We start from the raw sequence: 26,217 nt of genomic DNA, 5'->3' as shown, positions 1-26,217 counted from the left end.
GAGAAACACATGATGCCTAAAACATTCAGAGGTGTAAGGAAAGAAAATACATGATGCCTAAAACATTCAGAGGTGTAAGGAACAAGGCACATGATGCATAATCAACACATTTAGAGGTGCAGTACAGGAGAACACATGATGCATAAACTACACATTCAGAGGTGTCACAGGCATAATGGCATAGCACATTACGCATAACTCACATTTGGGCCTAACCAGTAAAAACTACAGTAGGCAATCTCTCACTAGTCTAAAACCTCCAGAGGTAAACTAACCTCATAATCACATTGCGCAAACATCACCTTAGCAATTACTATCAAAAACATAGAAATCACATTGCGCAGAAATCACATACCAGCCCCCTGGCCAACTGGCCATCCAACAAGGGGACTCAAAAAGTCCTGTGTCCAGAATGTCAGGGCGCGCTGCCATGCAGAGCCAGTCAGGGGTGCGCCACCGGTGCAAAACCTTAACGTTTCAGGTGCCCACTACTTGCTGGGCACCTGGAAACAATCACAGGGCCTAAACGTTGCAGCTGGCACTAAGTGCTGCGCAGCTGTAGCAGGCCTGGCACCACTGTGCCATCTCTGTCCCACACAGGGACTCTCTCTTCCTTGGCGCCTAAACGGTGCAGCTGCCCACTAATTGCTTGGCAGCTGAAACATCAGTAAAACGGTGGCAGGGCCCTCACTGGCCCTAGGTACGGCACTGCGCCAGCATGTAGGAGCCACACAGGCTCTGAAATGCAATTACCACCCTAGGAGCCCACTGGCTCCTGAAACAAGTATGCCCCCTAGAACTGGGGACCTCCGGGGCGAGAATACGGGCCCCTCTGGCCCCTCTGGACACCCCTGGGACTGATAAATACATAGGGGCAAGTCGGAGCCTCAAAGGCTCTCAAATAACGATGCCCTCTGAGCCTCGCAAGCTCTAAATCACGTATGCCCCCTCACGACGATGGAGCCCCTCACTGGGGACTCAACAAATAATGGCCATTGTGGGAGCCACAGGGCTCTGAAAAGAAACATACCCCCAGCTCTGGAGCCCTCTGGCCCCTTTTATCAATACTGGTTACGTTGGAGCGGCCCACTGCAGGACGGGCCGCTCAGGAGCACACGTCGTCCTGATCAGGCGCCATCTACATTCCCCACGGGGCCCTCCCAGCCCTCCCTCACTCACCGGGCTGATCGCTGGGGCTTCTCTTCACAGGGATGACAGCACCTCTCGCGATGGTCTGCTCTTCACCTTGGCCCCTCCTGGGACCCGGGGCTTTACGGGCAACCGCAGGCGGGGCTCCCTCCAGCATAGGGGAGTCCTGCCCTGACAAACGCGTCGCCCTACATTCCACTTCCGGGGCATCCTCCCTCGCATGGGAGCCCTGCACCACTCGCGCTGCATCCTCTCCCCTTCGTGGCGGCCCCGGGGCTCTCCATGACTCACCGGAGCCCCGGGCTGCGAGAGACCAACTGCTTCTTCCTTCAGCTGGCAGCGGGCGGCCTTCCGGTCAGGCCGCGCCGTGATTGGCTGGCCATGCAGCCATCTCCGGGTCGTCGCAGGCAGCGCGCGGCCCGGCGGGGAGAACAAAGCAGCAAATGCCGGCTCGTTTAAAATACACAATAAATCAAGGTGGGCACTCGATTGGGGCAGCAACCCAGCACGCAGGCAAAAGATGCCAGGTGGGCACCGGCTAAAGCACACAGAGCGTTCCCAAGCACCAAATACGGGTACTCCAGGAAGACTAAATACTCCTAAACATCAGTGTTCATCCTCAATCTCTGTTCTATAGCAACTATTCCATCTTGCGAGCAAAGCGCGGAGATACCTCGTAAGGGGTCGATTCTTGCGCTATACAAGAACATAAATAAATAAATAAATACAGCGCTTCCCGGCGCTTAGGGGAGAAATAAAGCACTACCAAGCGCTTAGGGGCAGAATCAAGCGCTCCCAAGAGCTATAAGTGGAGATAAAGTTCCAGCAAAGTTCTTCAGGGGATGCAGCAAAGTCCTGGAACCAAGAGTTGGAGAAACCAGCCCATCAGCAAAGAAAAGTCCTCCAATCCCCCCAGGCAAAGCAGGGGGGTCCCAGCACAGGGTCCATCAGGTATCCAGGGGCTGGGCAGGGCCCAGGGAGGCAAGCCTTCCCCACGAGCACAAGCAGCAGCACGCCCCTGGCAGGATTCAAGTCAGAATCAAGAACATTTTGTGAGGGGACACAGCCCCTTTTTATACAGAGAAATCCTTTGTCTAGCAGGGTGCAGGCAGTGTGAGAACCAGCCACAACTGGTTATAGGGAACTCCTTTCACAGGCCAGGCTAGGGACATCAGACGCACCACAGGGGTTGGAGCCAGCATTGTGTGGGGAAAGCCCAGCCCTATTCAGGCCCAGGTGCACCCCTCCCCTCACATCAGCATGCTAAACACTCCATTCACCACCGGGGCAGACCCTCCCAGGCTCTTGGAGCCAGGCTCACCAGCCAATCACACGCCAGCCACAAATTACACAAATATGCCAACTTCTAAAAATGGCGCTTCTACACTAGACACAATCATGCCGCATATATCATTGCGCAGCATTCAATCTCATGAGTTCGCACCTACCAAACTCGACCCTGCACTCCCCACACATCAGGAACTACCATGGGCGTACATATTCCCCATTCATTCCTATGGGAGGGCAGGTCACTCACCACACATACACAGAGAGCTCACACACTTTACACTGTACCACAGTGAAAAAGTGCGCAGAGGCCTAAAATCACCAACAAAAGGTCACAGAAACAGGCTAGGAAAAAGCAAAAAAAAGTCTCGGGGGGAACCTGCCAAAAGGGCCGGGTCCAACAGAGACACTAATCCATTTTCTGTTACTTCCCAAAACATTCCCAACTAACCACTTAAACACATACCCTCAAATAAATGCAGTTCATCTGATATATTTTTTCATATCACTGGGATACTCATTTTTTATCAAACTCCCATATGTATCTTCATTTCTAATGTAATTTTTATAAAGGATTAAAAAGGAATGTACATACTCTTTGTGTATAATTTTGGCCCTGTTAGGATTTGTATTAACTAAGCACAAGAAAGGTTCACCACTCTCTTAGAAAACCATAAAATAGCAACCTCTACAACTTTGCACTCTGTGATCAGGAGAAAGGCAGCATATGAAATCATGTCTTTCATTTTAGACTAAACTATCTCAACTTGTGAATGGTCAGTATCTGTTAGCCCTTTCCCTCACTTTCAAAAATAGGATCCTATCTATGCATGTTCTTGATGTATTCATGATCATCCTGGAGAAAACGCAGAAAAAAACTTGAATTCAAACCTGCATCAAGCTTCATTTTTCTAAAATCTAAATACTACACGCCAATTCAATTCAATTCAATTCAATTCCTTTATTATGTTTTGGAACTCCGAGGAGATCCACATAAAAACCATACACAATACAAAATCCATTCAATGCAAAATAGACATTTACAATGTGTACAAAAATACAGAGAAGTCAAATTTCATCAGCTACAAAAGTCATCAATAAATAGCTAAAAAAACATTTAAAAAAGTTAAAAATATTAAAACAGAAGATTTCATTTGGGGGGTTATACAGTGCAAGTAAAAAAGAGTTAGCATTTAAAATACCCAATTGCAGACATATGTATCTTAACCACTTGCGCCGAAACGGGCGCAATATGGATCATATGAAGAGAACGTGCAAGCAATCCTGGGTGGACAAGTTGCAAAAATTATAAATTGCAGGAGTACCATACCATTTTGCTAATAGATTGTTTAATGGCAACAAATCCTGTCTTAGGAGAAACCAGAAACGCTGAATGCCATGTGGTAAATTCCAGGAGACATAGGGTTGAATAGCTTTCCTCATGTACGAGTCAGTAAGATGGTTAGCTCCCTTCTTAGCGTAAATAGCCTCCTTGTCCATTTTAAAACTAAGATCCCAGGTTGCCTCTTTCAGAAGTAACTTTAATTGTGCGGCAGAAATGATAAAAATAGTGCTCTCTTCCAATTGAAGAAGGGCCAACGCCTTTCTGAAATTTTTAACAATTTGCGAGTGCTCTTTTAAGCTGCCTAAAAGTTCAATCTTCATAAGGTCTCTTAATGAACCCTTTTCTCCTCTAGCCAAACTAGCCACCCACCGTACTACCGCTGCTAGGCCCTGCGCCCAGCTACTGCGAAGACCATATTCAAGTCTGCAGGCGGCTGCTGAGCAAGCAGTATTAAGAGAAGATATAGATCTTAACAACTTCCCTTCTATAGTATGTAAAAAATTCCATTGCCTTAAATCTACCAATTTCATTCCATACAAAAGGGAAGATGGAATTTTTGCCCTAAAGACTTCCAGTAGGTAATTGAAATGTCTTCTCCCCGTGGCTGAATATAAAGTAGTCAAGCCTTTTCCCTGGGACAAAGCTTTGCGGGAGTTGTTATCAGTGTGGAGTTTGTCACTTAAATTATTGGAGATGATTTTACCTAGATAGACATATGTCTTTACCACCTACAATTTGTGGCCACCAGCTGACCAAACAAAATTCTTATACTTCAACTTTTTTCTCCCTGCAATACACATAATTTTGCTTTTTGATGCATTAATCTTCAAGAAATGGGCTTCGGAAAAAAGATCAAGTGCTTGAAGACGATTGGCCAACCCTTTAGGTGTTAAATCTAATATTATAATGTCATCTGCATATAACAAACAGGAAATAGGAGTTCCCCCTACAACCGGGGCTATACCATCACTTGAGGAGATAGATGCAGGGAGATCCGCAATATACAGGGAAAAGAGCAATGGAGCAAGGAGACAACCCTGTTTCAATCCATTAATTGATGGAATAGCTCGTGATAACCCCCTTGCTCCACCTCGCAGGACACGGCACCATGTATCAGTATGTAAAACCTGCACCAGGTCTAGCAAGTGAGGAGGCATGCCCATTGCGGATAGCTTTCTCCACAGCAAAAGGCGATCCACATTATCGAATGCTGTGGAGAAGTCTATAAATGCTGCATACACATAACCCCCACGGACCTTTGCATATTTATCCGAAATGATCTGTAGTGCAGTAAGATTATCTAAGGTGCCGTGCCCTTTGCGGAATCCAGTCTGTTCTAGGGGTAATATGTGGTTTGCATCAACCCAATCTTTCATTAAGGATAGCAAACATTTGGTAAAAACTTTTCCAATTGCGTCAAGGAGGGCTATTTGACGATAATTTTTTGGAATATCCCTATCGCCCTTCTTAAATAGTGGCACTAGTATGTTCCCTTTCCAAGAAGAAGGGACAATTTTCTTCATGAAACAAAAACTGAAGACAGGAAACAGTATTTTGCTCCATAAAGTTGGCTCCTGTTTCAGGACGGATATCGGGAGTTCATCAGGTCCCATGGCTCCTGAAGTACGCATATCCTTAATCGCCTGTTCAATAGTTTTTTCTTAAGGGGGCTCTATTGCGGAATCAAGCTCAATACTAAGGTCCCTAAGCTCAACCGACTCCCCATTCAAAGCGTATAAGGTAGAAATATAATTGACCCATGATGATTCAGGGATGGGAATTGGTAGGGGACCAACTCTTGCACCGCATCCCTCCCCAATAAGAGTCCAAAATTGTCTAACTTTGCCATGAACCACTGCCTCCCGTAGACTTATCCATAGGGAATCTTCTTTTTCTTTTTTTTAATCTTTTTCTTAATCCTGTTTCTCCTTCTTTTTAAGCGATCAATTTTATGGAGTCTTTCAATTGATCTGCACAAGTATTGCTCCCTCACTAACTTATTTATTTCCTTATTGAGGAGAATAATCGATCTTGGGAGAAGAATCTTTTTCGGTGTCAAATTAGATTTTTTAGCATCCAAAATGATCTTCTCCATAAGATCCTCAAAATGGATTAATTCAAACCCTTTCCAGTTGTTTAACTCTAAGATAGTTTTATTCAAGATACGCCCCTGGCCCTCTATGGCTTTAAAGTCCCAGAAACATCTACCAGACTTTTTATGCATGCTGACCGTATCACCATTCAGTGACCAGGGGTCAGATTCAGGAGGGTGTATTAAAAAAGGGTTAGAGTTAACAACATATGGTCACTCAATATGTTCTCTGAGACTACCAATCTCTCAATAAAGAGAAGGAGCAATGGTCTATAATTACATAATCCAAAATGGACTCACTTGTGCTGGATTTGTGGGTATAATTTGCTGGAACATCAGAAGGGAGCCTACCATTCACTATTATTCCCTCCGTAAGAGAAAATTCTTCCAGCAGAATTTTCCCTCTTTTATTAGTTTTGATTTTGTCAGGGAAGAGGGCTTGAGGAATCAAAAAAGCTTCCTCTTTAGGCTTATTTCTAAAAAGCTCTAAGCTAAAGTTAGAAACTCTGCAATTGAAATCCCCCACTAACAGAACCAGGGGAGTAGGTATTGCCTCCTTAATCTTTTTAATAAAAGTAAAAACCTGCTTTAGTACACTACTATAACAATCATCAGGGGGGATATAAGCGTTTATTATGACCAGTGGGTTTTTATTTTCCCCATTGCCAAAGCTATTAAATGTAACCGCCTGAAAAAGGTTGCTCTGATCCACATAATGGGAATAGTTCCACTGTATTCTATTAGAAAGGAGGCATGCAATTCCACCTTTTGCATGCCCTCTCTTCGAAGGAGAGGCTGCAACCTCAAGAACAAAATAGTCCTTCCCCGCGTCCATTCTGTTTATACACCAGGTCTCTTGAATACAAATCACATCAGGGTTCAGTGAGAAAAGATACTGTAATTTTTCAGGACTATTGTTAATCCCTGCAACATTCCAAGAAAGAATTTTTAAGCAGCTGCTAAAGATGGGAAAATAGCTTGGGGTTATCTTTTGATTTACTTAATAAGACCCCAGGAAGCCAATCCCATTGTTGGTTATCTTCTCTTGGAATGTTGGAAATTTTTTGCGGGGCAGGAATTACATGGGACACTAGCCTTTTAGTTTTTGATACACAAATCTTTAAATCCTCAAAAGAGAAAGGTGGCCGGATTGACTAGATCGATTTTCATAGAATCTATCTCTGCAATTCGCCAAAACAGGTAACACATCAATTCCTCGACTTTGAAAATTTTCAGCTTGATTCAAAATAAGATTCACTATTAATTTAGAATAGAACGTTACCCTAATGTATGATATATTATCAATTCTTAACATAGAAACCAAATCAATGTCATTTGATTGAATTCATTTTAGGCTCTCTATATCACTAAAACATTTAAGTAACAATGTTCTATTTAATGCCAGATCGTTGTCAAACAACAGTAAAAAGTCTAGGATCAGTGTATCTACAGAATCTTCCAAGATTTTTTTAAGAGGTTCTTGCGGACAAGCTGTACCTTCAAACCGGGAATGGAAAATAGGCGCAGCAGGATTAAGGACCACTGAGGCAGAGGGGCCTAACTTTGTCACTTCTATTTTTGGAAAAAGAATTATAGGTTTCCCCACATCATGGAGGGGGCCTCCTGTAGACAAAATAGAACAATTAGGGAGGATTTTATTGCAATCTTGCAATTGAATATCGGGGATGCATGTAATAGATTCCTGTTTCGGGACCCCATTACCTGACTCTTCCGTGTTAGGCAGATCATTTGGCTGGACTTGGGAGTCCTCAAATACTATTTGTCGCAGCCTTTTTTTCTTATGTCTGCGAATTGGTTTTCTCTTTTTCCCTTTACACCTTTTGTGTTTGCCTGGTATCACTTTTTCTCCCTCATCAGTCCCCTTGGCTTCCGTCATGAAAATTGGGAAGAGCGCTTTATCAAGATTACCATCTGCTGTAACCCCCTCTTCTTCTACAATTTCAAGATCAGAATCCCTTATACAATTGTAAGCAGATGATTTAGGGACTGAAGAGAGCTCATTTCTAGCTGAAACCCCCTGCATAATTTGATTACAGTTATTGGGTATAAGCGCTGAATTATTTCCGGAGGGAGATCTAGTAGGGGAAACCAGATCCTGTAGACCCACTCCAGGATTTAGATCCCGGGTCTTCTCTGGGAGTCTAAGTAATAAAACCTTTAATATCTGAGTAACCGATTCTAGAACACAATCAGAACTCCCCACAAATTTATTCAATAACAGTAATATTGAAGATAACAAATGCTCCAAAGCTATCAATGACTCCGAAATGGGCTTATCATGTCGCTCCAAGCCTGGTGGTCTAATAGGGTCGATACCTGATATATTGAGCTCAGGGCTTTTTGAAAGATTGGACTGCATAGATGAATCTTGAGATTTAAGGGAAGGGGTGCTACTATAGAGCTGCAAACCAGAGGGGGTTGCGCCCTTTGGGGTCTTAGTAGCTTCAAATAATTTTAATGATCCATCTGCTAAGTAACGACTACACAATTCCAAATCAATATCTAACCCTTGAGAATTACCATCACATATCTCCTTTGCCTGGGAACTTCCTAATAAGTCATTAGTCAAACAAATTTCAAGCTTTGGAGGAATATTATTTTGATGCACATTCTCTATTCTAGAAGTGAGCAAATTAACAGTACTGGAGCCTTCCATGGGGTTTAGATTATGCCCCATACTAGTCTGTAAAGCAAGAATCGTTTTCTCTACCAGAACATGGACCTTCTTTACAGGCGCAGATTCTACGCCGAGTGCGGGAGTACCTCTATGTTCTTATTTATAGCAGTTTCATCAGGGTCAGCCTCCTTCAACAAGTTATTTTCTGTTGACTTTTCCCATAGCTGGAATAACTGGCAGTGACCCTTTAGTTGGAGATTTTTTGAATCCTTGTTTCGCAGGGGGTTGGATCTCGTCTTAACACAAAACCTTCCCCCCAAAAGTCTCCCAGAGCGAAGCTTTTTAGCAGTCATCTTTAGAAGCAGTGAATAGCAGCTTAAAATATATAAATTAAGACAATTGTAGAATGAACACAGAATTCCTGTATTTAGTCAACAAGTCAAGGTCGATGAAAGCAAGAATGGATAGTAACGATATGACAAACTAAGCAAGAAAATAAACAAAAGGCAACAATAAAATGTTAAAATGTAAATATGTGGGCCCAGCCCAGCCTACTTCAGCCACTGAGGGCCACAGAGGGCCCACCCTTTGTCCAGGCTTAGTCCGGCGCGTCCCGCGTGTGTCCTCGCAGGACGAGGGACCTGCCGATGCTTTATGCGCCTCCTGGCACCCTGGATACTGGCGTCAATTTCCCCTGGAGGCTGCTTGGCAATGTAGTTCGACCGGCGGAGCCAAGCCCGGCCGGTCGATTTCACGCAGGATATGGCGGAGCCAGGCCCGGCCGCTGGTCACAAGAGTAAGGAGCCTCCTGGGGTCTGACAGCAGAGGTTAGTAGGAATATGGGGAACTCGGCCCCTGCTGATGCTTTATGCGCCTCCTGGCGCGCTGGATACTGGCGTCAATTATCCCTGGAGGCTGCTGGGCAATGTAGTTCGACCGGCGGAGCCAAGCCCGGCCGGTCGATTTCACGCAGGATATGGCGGAGCCAAGCCCGGCCGCTGGTCACAAGAGTAAAGAGCCTCCTGGGGTCTGACAGCAGAGATTAGTAGGAATATGGGGAACTCGGCCCCTGCCGATGTTTTATGCGCCTCCTGGCGCGCTGGATACTGGCGTCAATTTCCCCTGGAGGCTGCTGGGCAATGTAGTTCGACCGGCGGAGCCAAGCCCGGCCGGTCGATTTCACGCAGGATATGGCGGAGCCAAGCCCGGCCGCTGGTCACAAGAGTAAGGAGCCTCCTGGGGTCTGGCAGCAGAGGTTAGTAGGAATATGAGTTGTAGTAAATTATTTGCCTCTTTGGGGGCTTTTTTAAAAAAAAATGTGTGCTTTCCTCCCTTCGGCCTTGTTCGCCGGTCTGTTAGCCCAACCAATGCAGCATTCCCCTGCTGCTCCCCTGCAACCCCCTGCTCCCCCTTGCTCCCCCCCTGCTCTCCGAGGTACCAGGGGCCAGCAGCTGGGCTGTCTCTGCTGGCCAGGGGGGGGAGCAGCAGGTCGGGGCGTTCGAAGATATTAGCAGGTATTGGCAGGAATTGGCAGAAGCTGGGAAGTAGTCTACAAGCTCCCAAATTACTCCCAGAATGCGAAAGCAAAACCCAGAGCTGGAAGCTGGGAGCGTGGGCCGCGGGGCAGCAGTTCTCACCCGCTTGCGTAGCCCTTGTCTCTGCTGCTTCTATCACTGTTCTCTCAGGTTCTGCTGCGTTCTCTTACCACTCTCCTACCGCTAGGACTCACTGGAGAACGTCGGATGCCGTGGAACTGTGACCAGCTGGCCAACTCGCCGCTCAGCTCACCTCTCACTGCGCGCCGCTCACAGTCACAGGTGAGGCACTATCCGCCCCCCAGCAGTCCGAGGGCTGAGGACCGGACCAACACAGCAACACGGCACGGCGCCCCACCGCCGGCTTGCCCACTGCTTTTTCCGCCTCCCTGGGCTCCGCTACCAATCCCCCGGAGAGGAGAAGAATGGAGAATGTGGAGCAGGCGTGGAGCAGGCGTGGGGAAAAACGCTGCAACTGTGCGGCTCTGATGCTGCCTCTGCAGGTTCTGTGGGTTCTGCGGGTTCTGTGGCTCGCTGCTCCGTTGTGTCACGGCAGTCCTCTGTCAGTTTCTGTCAGGCCTACTACACGCCAGTTTATTACATAGGGCCATATGTATCAAGCAAATTAGCATTCGCAAAGCCTTTGCGAATGCTAATTTGCTAAATGGTATGTATGAAACATTTTGGCAGCAAAATAAGGAATCACAAAATTTGCCATTCCTTATTTTGCGATTGCACTTAAGGAATCGCAAATTGTGCGATTCCTTAAATGCAATGTATCAAAGGAAAATTCATCCAGAAATGCCCATAAGGATTCGCAAATTACCACCAACTTCTAGTTGGTGGTAAGTTGCGAATTCTTTTAAAAAAGCAATTTATTTAAAATCCAAAGGTGCCATATGACGCTCATACATGCCCTTAGGGCATGTATATGCACCATATGCCCACACATATAATTTTCAGGGGTGCAGCAGGGTGTTCTTGTGACACTCCTGCACCCTTGAAAATATTCCTAAATTGCGTTTAGCAAATTGCTAATCGCAAATTTCCCCTTCATTCCTATGGGCCTCCTGGCCCATAGAAATGAATGGGAAATTTGCGATTAGCAATTTGTAAATCGCAATTTAGGAATGTTAAGGAATCGCTAAAAAGAAGCGATTTCCTACATACATACCATTTTGCAATTTCTAAATAGCGATTCCTTAAAAATCACTATTTAGACATCGCAAATGGTCATGATGATACATATGGCCCATAGTCCTTTCTTAGTTGGACATTAAAGCTTGCCATTTCTTAAATTGTGTGATCACTCCTCAACACTTGAAAAAATATTCTGTCTCCTTAACCCCCTTCCTCCCAATACACTCTCAGCTCAGTGTACCTAGCGACACAGTGGAACTAGTAGGCCACAAATTCACAGCACATTCTAGAAGGAAAATGCTACTTCCCAATAAGATACAGCAGGTCCAGAAGCATATCCATATCTGTATTACATTTCCTTTCTTAAACAACCGCCAAAAATAAGACTTCTTGCTAAGCATCCAATACACAACCAAATTCTATTCACTTTCATGCAGACAGCATCCTATGAAATATATTTTTTTTAATACCCCCATTTTAACTGCTTTTGCTTTTGAAAACTACCTCATAAAACTCCAGCCTACTCACAACTACTATTGCTCCTTCACTTCAAAATGCTTAGAGCATGGATTGTGGGCCACAGCTATATCTATTGGGCTAACGATGCAGCAAAAAAGAAAGGTATTGACAGGGACCTGGGTTTGCCAAATGTGCAGATTACTTGGTTTGGCCAAAGAGGGTTAACGTTTCATCAGGCTTTGGTTAAACCCATTGTGGATTTCCCAAGCTCCTTACCTCATGATTGTTCACTGTGGTGGCAATGACCTAGGCCCATTGACTGGGGTAGTGCTGGAAACCCTATTGATTCAGAACTTTTTCCTCACACTGTCTTGGTGTAGTCTAAAATATATTAAATCGAAAGGAGTGTGAAAGAAGGGATTGTAATCCATTCAGCTTCCTTGCATTAGTATTCAAAATCAAATGAGAATGGATCACTTGACCTGAGTTACCAGGCCTTGCAACGTTCGCATAGTGTACTTATAAAAAAACCCTCATTCACTCACACAAGTCGGAAAGGTGGTATATCTTGGTTCTCCAACCTGTTTTAAAAATGTGACAGCATCATCATTGGGTTTCTTTCTTAGTCGTATGCTTCCTCCATCCGGAGGTGAACCACTGGTTATTACAGTAGTGGTCAAAGAAAGTTGGAGGTGCTCTAGTGAAGTCTCCTTGAATCTGGGTGTTATTAGCCCGATTCTCAAGTGGTCAAATAGTACCTTAAGTCCTAGATAGCGGACTTCATCAGGCGGCTGGGGAGCTCTTTCACCCTGCTGCTGCGGGATACAGCGGACTTGTGCTGGCTCTTCCGTTGACAACCTGGATGCACACATCTGTAACAAGACACGGCCTCCCATATTTTTAGGTTCTGAAGAAAGCCCCCCTGACCCACATGGGCAACCCCTAGGGATGAAACATGTCAACCTTTTTTATGGACACCTCTAGTGTGGTAGACTAATATATTTTATGGACACCTTTAGTGCGGTAGATCGTAATATAACCATACAGAGCTAATATAATATAATACAAAATATACTATATAATGCAAACTGAGAATTAAAGTTATACCTATAACATTAAGAGGATAAGTACACATCAATAGGAATCCAAAAAGAATGATAAGCAAGGGAATTATGGTTAATCCCATTCATAGATAATTGTGCACCTCTTCTAGTAAAAAGAACCCAAGACCACCATGCATGAACAGATAACAGAAAAACGTCTTTCCAATAGTAAGTGATAGATTTTAGTGCTGCTGAAATAAAAAAATTTAAAAGTTTGCATTCTAAAGCACACAAAGTTGATGGAAGAAGCGCACATTTATATATTACTAATGGATAAGAAATATCTGTATGAATATTAAAAATCTTTTTATTAATCACCCATAGTTCTATCCAAAATAAAAAAATTATGGGACAGTTAAACAGCATCTGTTGTAAGGTACCAGGTTGAGATTTACAATGCCAACAATCTGCAGATGGAAGAAGTTTAGCTTTATACAAACGTAATGGAGTCCATAAACGATTATATAATATATAAGAATTGGTTTTGATGAATTGAAACAGGAAACCAACCAGATATACTACTAAGCCAAATATCTTTCCATGAGTCTATGGATAAAGAAAGTGAAAGCTCAGTATTCAAAAATTTTAAATAATTTCTAAATTATTACCTAAAGTATCTGACAACTTTTTATACAGAATGGAAACCCCATGAGATGCAGTAGAGATTGTTTGAATATAAATTGACAAATCAGCAGCGACATTAGAAGGATTAGTATTTGCAAAAGAATCTAAGATACAAGTACAGAAAAGTTGATATTTAAGAGAGTCGGAATGGTGTAAACCAAATTTATCTTGAAGTTGATCAAAAGGAATAAATGTATTATTGGAGTACACATCTTTGGGATGAAAAATACCATCTTTAATCCATGAAGACCAGAAACTAATATTCGGATTAATTTAATAACACTACTGTACCATAGTGATAATTCCAAACTGCTTTTTTGAAATCCTGCTGACCTGTAGACCTTTGCTGCTGCCCTGTCGCCGTGCTGTGCGTGGGTGGAGAAGTCCGCCCTGACGTGCCTGCTTCGCTGGTGGGACTCGTGGTCCCAGTGTGCAACTGACTACCCTCGCTGCCGTTTGAGCCTAATGGTACACAGCTGCTGCTGCAGGGGGAGGCGGTGTCATCGAGCTTAAAGCGCCGCCTTCCCCCACACAGCGCGGGGCCCATTCCAAACTGCTATTTTGAAATCCTGCTGACCTGTGGACCTTTGCTGCTGCCCTGTCGCCGTGCTGTGCGTGGGTGGGGAAGTCCGTCCTGACGTGCCTGCTTCCCTGGTGATACTCGTGGTCCCAGGGTGCAACTGACTACACTAGCTGCCGTTTGAGCCTAATTGTACACAGCTGCTGCTGGGGGAGGTGCTGTCATCGCGCTTAAAGCGCCGTCTTCCCCCACACAACGCGGGATGCGCACCGGCGGCACGGGGAGAAGCCCGGGACAGGGCGGGGCCGTCAAATGCCGTCAGAAGCCGGAGGAGGCCAGGCTGGGCCACATTATTGACATCTTCCTGTTGGACAGTAAGCACTAACTAACACTGGTTTACAGCACTCAGCTGCTGGGGGCTGACACTGTGTAGTCTATATATTAACCATCTGTCATGAGTAAGAGGAAGGTTGGGGACAGGGTGGTGGGTACTTTGGATGCCTTTTTAAATAGAGCTGAATCAGTGTTAATACACAATATTCAGGTGACAGAGCGTAGACTGTCGCTCGAACCGACTCTAATAAGGGGGGGTTGCCCAGTGCCCAGATACCACCTAGGCAGTCTTCTTCTGAGGTTGATTCTATAAATGACCATTCTCCTTTGTGGTTACCTTGTTTGCTGCCTGCTTCCCCTACTCCGGTCCCCCCGCAACCACAGAGTAGTGTTGGGAGCCCTGTTATGGTAAAGACTAGAGGGAAAAAGGCCTTAGGAGGTAATGCCCAAGAACCACCACCCAAAAAAAGGAAGGGGCGGGGCACAAACAAACAAAACCCATTGCCAGGTACTAACGAATCTAGTGGGGCTTTTGTCTTTGGTAAACCAAATACTAATATCTTAGATACTACCCCAGCGGTTTGCACTATTCCCCAGTTGAATACTAGGGATCTTCACTCTATATTAAAGGAACAATTAGTTGCACTCAAGGACCCTATAATGAAAAGTTTAGATTCTGTCGATGCAAGACTTAGTAAGATTGAAGATGCCCTGTTTCGTCCGCCCCAAGCGAAACCTGCACATCCCACCCCACATGCAATTGTAGGGGCACTCCCTGTTAGTGTAGGGGCAATACATAAGGATCAGGGGGGTATTACTGCGAACGCCCAGATAATAGCGGGTGGGATTCAATCAGCAAGGAGAGTTGTGAGTGGACCCCCTACTGGTGTTATTAATGCTAAGCCTATGCCACAGCAGCAGCCTGCTAGGGCTGAGGGGAATTGGAGCCAGGTCGAATATAGTAAAGATGGTGGGTCAGTTAAGACTCCCTACCTCCACCTTCCACCAGAAGCTACCCCATATTCAGTTATCCTAGCAAATGTCCCTCCCCTTGCTCCGGGGACATATGAGCACTGGTCCACACTCAAAAATAAGGCTCTCCACTTTCTGAGCAAGAAGACTGGTATTGGGGATGACTTATTCCAGGAGTTTAAAATGGTTAGACCCATTAAATGGGTAGGTCACTCTACTAAATCCATGCCAGGTGATTGTGTGGTATTGAGTTTTAGGTCCCCTGCTTTGGTTCGATATATCTTTGAGATGGTTGATCATTCATCCTACATAGCGGATGGGATTAGACTAAACAGCACATGCTGCCTAGAAATAGGGATCCTTATATACCACAGGATCCACAAATTTGGTCTGATTTTCCCATTCAGACAAATAACCGCTTTGGGGTTTTATCCTCACTTGAAGACATTGATTGACTTGGATTGGATGGTAGTGTTCAGTTAGGATTAGATGCGGGGATTAAGAATGTGGGGGATAGAGATCCCCTGATAGTAGGGTCTATAAATCAAGTTATAACGGAGGTACATACCCCCATTGGATACCCCGCTCCATCTTACCCCCAGTACTTGAACTCAGTTTGAATGTGGCTGGGCCACCTATTGGGTACGATGTTCCGGACACAACGAGATCATCAATGACTATCTCCTCCTGGAATATAGCGGGTTTGGAATCAAAAGTATTATCTGCAGACTGGATAACATATATAGAAGGCTCGGAGATCTGGGTATTCCAAGAAACGTGGTCTACTAAAGGTTTCCTACATTTTTTCAAACCAGCCATAACGGGTCTAAGGGGCAGATCAGTGGGCGGATTGACCAGCTGGGTAAGGCAAACTGATGGGATAAGGGTGGACGAGAGTTGCATTGACAGTCCAGATATCCTGGTAATAGAGGTTAGATCTGAGAGTGGCCTTGATATAACCTTGTATAATGTTTATGCTAGGGGACAACCCGGTGGGAGGAGTTCACAAGTCTTTACGTCGCTTGAGAATCACCTGTCTCAAGTGCCCCATAATGGTAATCTAATTATTGCGGGTGATTCAACACCTGCTTTGAACCAATTGATTTAGAAGATGGTAGGCTTGGTGATAATGTGGATGAACTTTGGGGAGTGCCTCAATTGGATCTCCAGCCTATAAAAAAATGGACTGAGGTTGCACTACAAGGGAAAGGGTTGTGCCTGGAGCGGGGCCTAAGGGCACTTAATGGCAGTACTAAGTCAGATCCTAAGGGTGCAGAGACCTTTGATAATGGCAGATCCAAAATCCGCATTGATTACATCCTTGTGAATCTGGAGCTCTGGATCTTGGTTGTAGATATGGAAGTGCAATGCCGCCCTGAAAGTGATCACAATCCCTTGGTTTTCAGTCTTAATGATAGGAGCTTCTCTGCTTCTGAGCCGACGGATGGTGAAGCTTGTCCCAATCTGATAACTATTGCTATGGTACCGGAGGCTAGAGAGGTCATCTCAAAAAACACCACACTATCAAGTGGGAGGCTCACCTAAGAAAGATCCAGGAAGCCAAAAGAAAAACAAATCCAAATTTATCCATTAATATTGCATCTGAAGATGACGAGGGGCTGATTGTGCAGGGGGGAAGTGAAGAAGCGATAGACATTTTTTCTGGTACACCCAGTACCCCTGGCAGCAGCACTGCAGTGGTATTGCCCACACCCTCTACCCTGCAACATGTATGAGGCACACTAAGAGTCTGGGAGAGGCACCAATGCAAAAAAGTACATCACTGGGCCTAACTGGTTTGAAAAAGTCATCATCATCATCATCACGTAACATGGTCCAGCCCACCATTAGCAGAATGCTTTGGTCGGATGCACCATTTGAACGCAACCACCCAATGGTACGTCTGTATAACGCAAAGCTGGCTAAAATGCTAGCACTGAACCTTCTCCCTTTTTCTTTTGTGGAAGGGGTGGGTTTTCTAGAATTTGTGGCAACAGTCTGCCCTAAATGGAAGGTTCCTAGCCGGTCCTATTTTGCCAGAGTTGCAGTTCCAGCACTATATCAAAATGTGCGGGAGGTGATTGGGGCAGCTTTGCTGAAGAGTGCTGTTCACACTATCCACTTGACAACAGACATGTGGACCAGTTGCCAAGCCCTTGATTACATATGCATCACTGCACACTGGGTCTCTTTTGCAGGGGTTAGAGACAAGACAAATGCAGGTGTTGACCAGGACACACTTTTTCAAGCTACTCGGAAACATGCAACATGAGCCATGTTTGCCATGGAGAAAACTCATACTGCACCTAACCTTTTGGAGGAGTTTGATAGGAAGGCCTCTGAATGGCTGCATCCAAGAAATCGCATAGCTGGTTTTGTTTCCACGGATAATGGCAGTAATATAGTTAAGGCCATGCAGCAAGGTGGCTATTTCAGAGTGCTGTGTTAACATCGTGGTGCATGATTTCTTGAAAAATGAAAACACAGTCAGCAAGTTACTGACCACCTGCTGAAGAATCTGCACACATTTCAGCCATTCTTTTAAGGCCCGGAAGCAGCTGAGGAGCATTCAACATGAACGTAGACAGCCAGTCAAAGGACTCATCCAGGAGGTGGCAACACGTTGGAATTCACCTTTTACATACTTGAGCGTCTGTCTGAGCAGTGCATGGTAATCAATGAGTATGTCTTTCAACGGGGTTCTACTATGAAAGACATGAGGCTAGAGTTGGAGGAATGGAAGCTAGTTGCAAGCCTGACAGACATGCTTCGTCCTTTTGAGGTCTTCACGCGTGAAGTCAGCAGGGAGGACTGTTCTTTGGGCAAACCTATCCCATTGTTTGTCATGCTAGAGCACCAACTGAAGGCGGTGTCTTCAACGTTCAGAGATGATGCTGAAAAGCAAGACGCATATCAGTTGGCAGACAGGTTATTATGCTGCCTAGTTGACAATGAAAGGTTTAAAAACATAGTTACAGAACAACATTATATTTGTGCCCCTATTCTGAATCCACGGTACAAAAAGGCAGTGGCCAGCAAAGCATTTATTGCTTTTGATGAAGCAGATGTTTCAAAGTACAAACATTGGCTAGCTGTGTCAGCCACTCGGTTCGAAAAAGATCGGCAGAAAATTCAAGGAGCCGGCAGAAGTCCAACTGAATCAGCAGGTCATCCGGCGTCAAGTTCCACTTCTGAATCTGTGGCCGAAGGGAGTTACTTTCTCTCACAGCCGTTAATGAAACCAGCAGCAACCGTATCATCATCCTCAGCTGCACAAGGCCCAGCCATAATATTGTCGGAAGCGGATTGGCTAACTCATCAAGGGTTTGCTCGTTCCAGTGCTGCAAAGGCCACAGATGGTACACAAAGTGGAGCAACCGTGGAGAACCTTGAGTCGATGGTGCAGGCCTATCAGGATGACCCAACAGAGGTCTTTGTTAATCAGAACCCATTGCTGTATTGGTATAGGATAAGGCCTCTATGGCCACGGATCACCAACCTGGCTCTAAATTATTTATCTTGCCCACTCGCAAGCGTGTCTTCTGAACGTGTTTTCAGTGCGGCTGGTGCCATTGTAACTTCAAAAAGGACCCGCCTCTCGCCCAAAAATGTGGAGAGGTTAACACTGATCTAGATGAATCAGCACTTCATACCACCATATTCCAAAATACGTGAATGCACGCAGGAAGAAGAGGACACAGACTTGGGTGATGGAAGTTCTTCTCTGTTAGCTGACCTACTCCCGTCTCAATTCATAGAGTTTGAGGACGAGCTCTACTTCCCTGACACCGAGGCCTGAAAATGACTTCCTTTTTTTGTCTTTATTAACTTTTATTCCTGTGTGTCTTTTTTTGTTTTGCAACTTTTACCACAACAAAACTCTTACAAGTCCATCAGCAGCACTGTCTTCACCTTATTTTCCTTATTGATTTGAAGGTGCCGCAGTCTGCATTACTGAGGTTTACAAGTTCACAAATCAATCATGCTTCTCTATCCTCCTCCTCCAGACTCCACCTATCCATTTCCCTCAAGGCAGATGGATGGATTACGAATAATAAAGAAACTTTGTTTTCATAGACGAGTCCTCTCAAGTGGGACTGAAATTATTGACTGACTACATGCTTGCTGATTGCTGACAGAGTTACTTCTGAAATTGACAGGAGAGGCTGCCCTGTGGGCCCTCACTTTCCGAAGAAGATGCGGACAAAAAGTAGAACAGGTAATGAATAATTGAGAAGATGGCATGCAGTGGACAGCAATGGCTGTCTGGCTCTGATGACAGCAATTGCTGTTTGTTTTTTTGTGCATTAAATGAATCATATGTCTTGTCTTAGTTATTTTTCAATCTTTTACACAGTATCATGTCTACTACTCTTTTTTTACCTTGTTTAATTCAAATTGTACTTCAAATTCAGGGGCCACTATGTTGCATTTTATCATATGCAAAATGTCGTTGGAATGGACTCACTTGCCAATATACCATGATGATTGATTAAACAATATATCTTTTTTCTTTACAGTCACTCACTGGGATGGATATATCATCAGCGTCGGTTTACAGAAGAACTATGGCCAATTTGTGAGTGGCAAACAGGTAAACCAGTCTACAACAACTACTACAGCAGAACTACATGTCTGTCTATTCGTGGTATGTAGTGGTCGAGGGCGAGGCAGTGTACTGTTGCTGTTATGCCAGGCAGAGTCCACTCCAGACAGCAGTTCATTTAAAATTGGGGCTATGTGGCTTGCTGCATAGAATTAGATATCCTTCGTCTGTCTGACAAAGAGCTTAGGTATGCTACATCCGGTTGCTTCACCCAGTGGTGCCTGCCTTGGACGTCTGCATCGTTATGGTGGAAATGGGTATCCACCCAATCGCGCACTGTTCACTTAGTGCTTTTGCACCTTTATATGTTTATTCTTTCTGAACTTTATTTAAACCAAAAGTATATCTCATTCCTTCAGTACATTTTTGTTTATCTTATACTTATATTCATCACTTCATATAAGCTGTGGATTTGTTATTCAACCATTTCATAACAATTTGCTGTCGAATGCATTTTTTCAATACATTTTCATATTACATCATGTTTGTCAACATTTTCAGTATTCTACATGGCACATATAATATAATACATTTAATTAACACTTCTTAGTTGAGCCCAATGCATTTCGGCACTCGTGAGTGCCTTCATCAGGGGCAGTTTCTGCAAAAATAAAAAAATAAGAAAACATGGTGTAAGTGTGTTGACTCGTTTGATTCTAGGGGGTTCTCTAGGTTTGTAACTTTTTAGTTTGCGTACCTTAATGTTGCTGATGTGCAACGTGTGAAAGCTGAGCTCCAACTTGATCACTATACTTCTGTTTAAAACAAAATACAAGCTTCTCTGTAATTATCCGGGTTTCATGTGTGTAACTATTTGTGAACTACCAGCCTCTAAATAACCTACGTACCTTCAGCTATAGTATCGCGAATTTCTGAAACAACAAACGAAAAATATCTTAGCACCTTGATTTTATTTACTTTGTTTGACAAGTCTACCACTCAATAGGCAACGTACCTTATATTAATGTGCCTCGAGTTTCTGCAACAATAAACAAAACAATGTCTTAGCAACTAGTTTAAATAAGGTGGAGACTAGAAACGAGTTTCGGCGCCAAGCCGTGTTTACCTTGTCTTGCGTTTTCGACTCGTTTCTAAAGAAACCAAAATACACAAATATAATTATTATGGGTCGCCCTTCGTTCCTCGGTGCTACCAAATGCTTTACTCTCCAATGCGGTGTCCTGCACACCAATCGTACCTGTTTAGAAGCCTTCTGCCGTCCTCTACGAAAAACCGCAACCTAGTAAGTCGTATGTTCACTGTTTCCGGGTTTAAGTCTACTACGCAAAACTCCGGGTCAACTCCGCGAAGTCAACAACTAAAAACGGACAAGCTGTTATTATCATTATGTTCATTGTGTTCCGTGGTCTCCATCTTTGAAAGGTGCAGACCATGTTGGTGTTAATAGAGCCCGTAATGACTATGCTCTGTAACCTCATGTGTGCTCTCTATCTTCGTACTATTCGTATTTAATAGGTACTTGTGTGTAAATATTATTGCGTTTCAAATGTTTCGATAAACCGCTACCTGGCGAATCGGTATTTATTCGGTGTTGCACGTTTCGAAATCCCTCCGCAGAACCCCAAGGTGAACTCCGCGAGACTGACAACCGTAACTGGATAGGCTGTTATTAACATTGTGTTCCTTGCGTCTCATGGCCGCCATTGTGAAACGGTTCTGGTCCTGTTAGTGTTAGTAGAACCCATAATAACTATACGCTATGACTTCAATGGTGCTCCCTGTCTACCTTCTTATCATATTCAATAAGTGCCTTTATTTAATTGTTGATATTCTTCAGGTGATACGGCACTAGTACCGTTAAGGAATTACGTAGCCCTTATTATATTGTGTGGTTGACTATAGTTGCCACTGGTATGTTGGTTGATGGTTGCTGACTATAAGATATGGAATGTGGTTTGGTAATGATCTACCTTGCATAAAATATGTGTTAAGCTTAAGTATATGTTATAGTCGTCCGGCTCCCTGATGGTATTGTGTACTTGTTATCAAAGATCAAGTTATGTGAGATGTTACATCTTGGCTCAATTTACACATTTAGGTTACCTCATACATACTGTAAACATCTAGATTGTTACAGGTGTTTCATGATACATAAGAACTTTGCTGTGAAATACATCTCCCTCATACCCATTTCCACCATAACGAATCTTACTACTAGGACTGACAACCCTCAACAGTCGCAGCACCATTTGAATAAAATTGTTAAATCTAGTAAACAATCGGAGTGCTCCTTACAACCTCCATTACTCTTGGACGTCTGCATGGCACTACCTCAAGCTTGGGCCGAACATCCGTTATGTGTGCGAAATTTGCTGTTTTCCGGTTTTTCGCGAATCTCGCGAAATTACCGAAAATTCGCAAATCCTGGAGCAGAACAGATTTTTGTCCCATGCTTGCGGCAGGGCCATGCAGACGGTCAAGGCAGGCACCACTGAGTGAAGCATCCTGATGTAGCATACCTAGGCTCTTTGAAACAGACAGACAAAGCATATCCATGGTATAGGGTTCAGTGCGATTTACTAGGGTTTTTGGGTTTAAGTTGGTAGGGTGCCCACTGAGTCTAGGGCTCAGCGCCCAATGCAGGCTCGTTCATAATGAAATGATGTTGGCAAGGTTTTAGGGGGGTTTGGCGTTCTTTGGTACAGAATTGGCAGAATTTTGGCCTTTTCTGCTGTTTTGTGGGCGTGTGTGTTTGGGTGAAAACTAAGTGAAAACTAGTCGTAGACCTTCTTCTTCTTCTTCTTCTTCTTCTTCTTCAAAGAGCGCAGTGGTTCGATTTTGTTCTGCCTTGCTGAGATTCGTGGGAATCGCTGGAACAAGTGTCCAGGTATGGTTCAAGAGGATCGAAGTAGTGGAAGTTCTGAAAAAAGCATCTTTTTGTGAACAGCGCAATTTGCCATGTTTTGAACATACCAGTATTGCATGTTTTTGGGGGGCTCTTTGGGGTTGTTCTAGATTTATTTTTAAGAAAATCCATTGTGGATAAGGGAAGTTAGGGCCTAGCTGCAGAGCACGTTCGGACTGAATTGAAGTTAGGACCTACATTTTCTAAGTGTGAGTTTTTGCATTTTTGCTTTTTGTCTGTTTGGGGGTGTTCTACTTTTTTGCGGGTGGGTTGACGGGTCTGGGGGCATTGCTGGGAAAGTTTAATATCGGGCGAAAGTTGTTTGCAGAAAATCCGTGGTGAAAAGGTTTTTCCGTTTTTACTCACTTGCCTGTTTAGGGGGGGCTGTTTGGGGGGTTCTAGGTTTTTTTGGGGGGGGTCTGAGGGTCTGGGAGCACTGCTGGGATAGTCTAATTTAGATTGCAAGTGGTTTGAAGGAAATCCATGGTGGGAAAGGGGAGTTAGGGCCTAGCTGTAGAGTGCGTTTGCAGTGATTTGGACTGGTAGGCCGAAAATGTTCTAAGTGTAACATTTTCCATTTTTGCTTATGGCCTGTTTGGGGGTGTTCTACCTTTTTGCGGGTGGGTTGAGGGGTCTGGGGCATTGCTGAGAAGGTATTATTTCGGGTGCAAGTGGTTTGGAGAAAATCCATGGTGAAAAAGTGTTTTAGTTTTTGCTCAATTGCCTGTTTTGGGGGGGCTGTTTGGGGGGGTTCTATGTTTTTGGGGGTGGGTTTTGGGGTCTGGGAGCACTGCTGGCACAGTCTAATTTTGATTGCATTTGTTTTTGAGAAAATCCATGGTGGAAAAGGGGAGTTAGGGCCTAGCTGCAGAGCGCGTTTGGACTGAATTGAAGATAGGCCCTAAATTTCCTGAGTGTGAGCTTTTTCATTTTTGCTTTTGCCTGTTTGGGGTGTTCTACTTTTTTGCGGGTGGGTTGACGCATCTGGGGGCATTGCTGGGAAGGTCTATTATCGGGCACAAGTGGTTTGGAGAAAATCCATGGTGAAAACGTTTTTCCGTTTCTGCTCACTTGCCCTTTTTTTTGGGGCTGTTTGGGGGGGTCTAGGTTTCTGGGGGTGGGTTTTGGGGTCTGGGAGCTCTGCTGGCACAGTCTAATTTTGATTACATTTATTTTTAAGAAAATCCATGGTGGAAAAGGGGAGTTAGGGCCTAGCTGTAGAGCGTGTTTGGACTGAATTGAAGGTAGGCCCTAAATTTTCTAAGTGTGAGTTTTTGCATTTTTGCTTTTTGCCTGTTTTGGGTGTTCTACTTTTTTGCGGGTGGGTTGACGGGTCTGGGGGCATTGCTGGGAAGATCTAATATCGGGCGCAAGTGGTTTGGAGAAAATCCATGGTGAAAAAGTTTTTCAGTTTTTGCTCACTTGCCTGTTTTGGGGGGGCTGTTTGGGGGGTTCTAGGTTTTTGGGGGGGTCTGGGGGTCTGGGAGCACTGCTGGGATAGTCTATTTTTGATTGCAAGTGGTTTGAAGGAAATCCATTGTGGGAAAGGTGAGTTAGGGTCTAGCTGCAGAGTGCGTTTGGAGTGATTTGGACTGGTAGGCTGAACATTTTCTAAGTGTCACATTTTCCATTTTTGCTTTTTGCCTGTTTGGGGGTGTTCTACCTTTTTGCGGGTGGGTTGACGGGTCTGGGGGCATTGCTGGGAAGGTCTAATATCAGGCGCAAGCGGTTTGGAGAAAATCCATGGTGAAAAACTGTTTTCGTTTTTGCTCACTTGCCTGTTTTCGGGGGACTGTTTGGGGGAGTTCTAGGTTATTGGGGGTGGTTTTTGGGGTCTGGGAGCAATGCTGGCACAGTCTAATTTTGATTGCATTTGTTTTTAAGAAAATCCATGGTGGAAAAGGGGAGTTAGGGCCTAGCTGCAGAGCGGGCTTGGACTGAATTGAAGATAGGCCCTAAATTTCCTGAGTGTGAGTTTTTTCATTTTTGCTTTTGCCTGTTTGGGGTGTTCTACTTTTTTGCGGGTGGGTTGACAGGTCTGGGGGCATTGCTGGGAAAGTCTAATATTGGGCGCAAGTGGTTTGGAGAAAATCCAGGGTGAAAAAGCGTTTCCGTTTTTGCTCACTTGCCTGTTTTTGGGGGACTGTTTGGGGGGTTCTAGGTTTTTTGGGGGGTCTTGGGGTCTGGAAGCACTCCTGTGATACTCTAATTTTTATTGCAAGTGCTTTGAAGGAAATCCATGGTGGGAAAGGGGATTTAGGGCCTAGCTGCAAAGTGAGTTTGGAGTGATTTGGACTGGAAGGCCGAAAATTTTCCAAGTGTCACATTTTCCATTTTTGCTTTTGAACTATTTGGGGGTGTTCTACCTTTTTGCGGGTGGGTTGACGGGTCTGGGGGCATTGCTGGGAAGGTCTAATATCGGGCGCTAGTGGTTTGGAAAATATCAATGGTGAAAAAGGTTTTTTGTTTTTGCTCACTTGCCTGTTTTTGGGGGGCTGTTTGGGGGGTTCTAGGTTATTGGGAGTGGGTTTGGGGGTCTGGGAGCACTGCTGGCACAGTCTAATTTTGATTACATTTGTTTTTAAGAAAATCCATGGTGGAAAAGGGGAGTCAGGGCCTAGCTGCAGAGCGTGTTTGGACTGAATTGAAGGTAGGCCCTACATTTTCTAAGTGTGAGTTTTTGCATTTTTGCTTTTTGCCTGTTTTGGGTGTTCTACTTTTTTGCGGGTGGGTTGACGGGTCTGGGGGCATTGCTGGGAAAGTCTAATATCGGGCGCAAGTGGTTTGGAGAAAATCCATGGTGAAAAAGTTTTTCCGTTTTTGCTCACTTGCCTGTTTTTGGGGGGCTGTTTCGGGGGTTCTAAGTTTTGGGGGGGTCTGGGGGTCTGGGGGCACTGCTGGGATAGTCTAATTTTGATTGCAAGTGGTTTGAAGGAAATCCATTGTGGGAAAGGGGAGTTAGGGCCTAGCTGCAGAGTGTGTTTGGAGTGATTTGGACTGGTAGGCCGAAAATTTTCTAAGTGTCACATTTTCCATTTTTGCTTTTTGCCTGTTTGGGGGTGTTCTGCCTTTTTGCGGGTGGGTTGAGGGGTCTGGGGGCATTGCAGGGAAGGTCTAATATTGGGCGCAAGTGGTTTGGAGAAAATCCATGGTGAAAAAGGGTTTCTGTTTTTGCTCACTTGCCTGTTTTTGGGGGGCTGTTTGGGGGGGTTCTAGGTTTTTGGGGGTGGGTTCTGTGGTCTAGGAGCACTGCTGGCACAGTCTAATTTTGAATGCATTTGTTTTTAGGAAAATCCATGTTGGAAAAGGGGGAGTTAGAGCTTAGCTGCAGAGCCTGTTTAGAATGAATTGAAGGTAGGCCCTAAATTTTCTTAGTGTGAGTTTTTGCATTTTCGCTTTTTGCCTGTTTGGTGGCGTTCTACTTTTTTGCGGGTGGGTTGAGGGGTCTGGGGGCATTGCAGGGAAGGTCTAATATTGGGCGCAAGTGGTTTGGAGAAAATCCATGGTGAAAAAGTGTTTCTGTTTCTGCTCACTTGCCTGTTTTTGGG

The sequence above is a fragment of the Lissotriton vulgaris genome, chromosome 8, assembly GCF_964263255.1.
Source record: "Lissotriton vulgaris chromosome 8, aLisVul1.2, whole genome shotgun sequence".
Classification (NCBI taxonomy): domain Eukaryota; kingdom Metazoa; phylum Chordata; class Amphibia; order Caudata; family Salamandridae; genus Lissotriton; species Lissotriton vulgaris.
Note: the sequence above shows the minus strand (reverse complement) of the source record.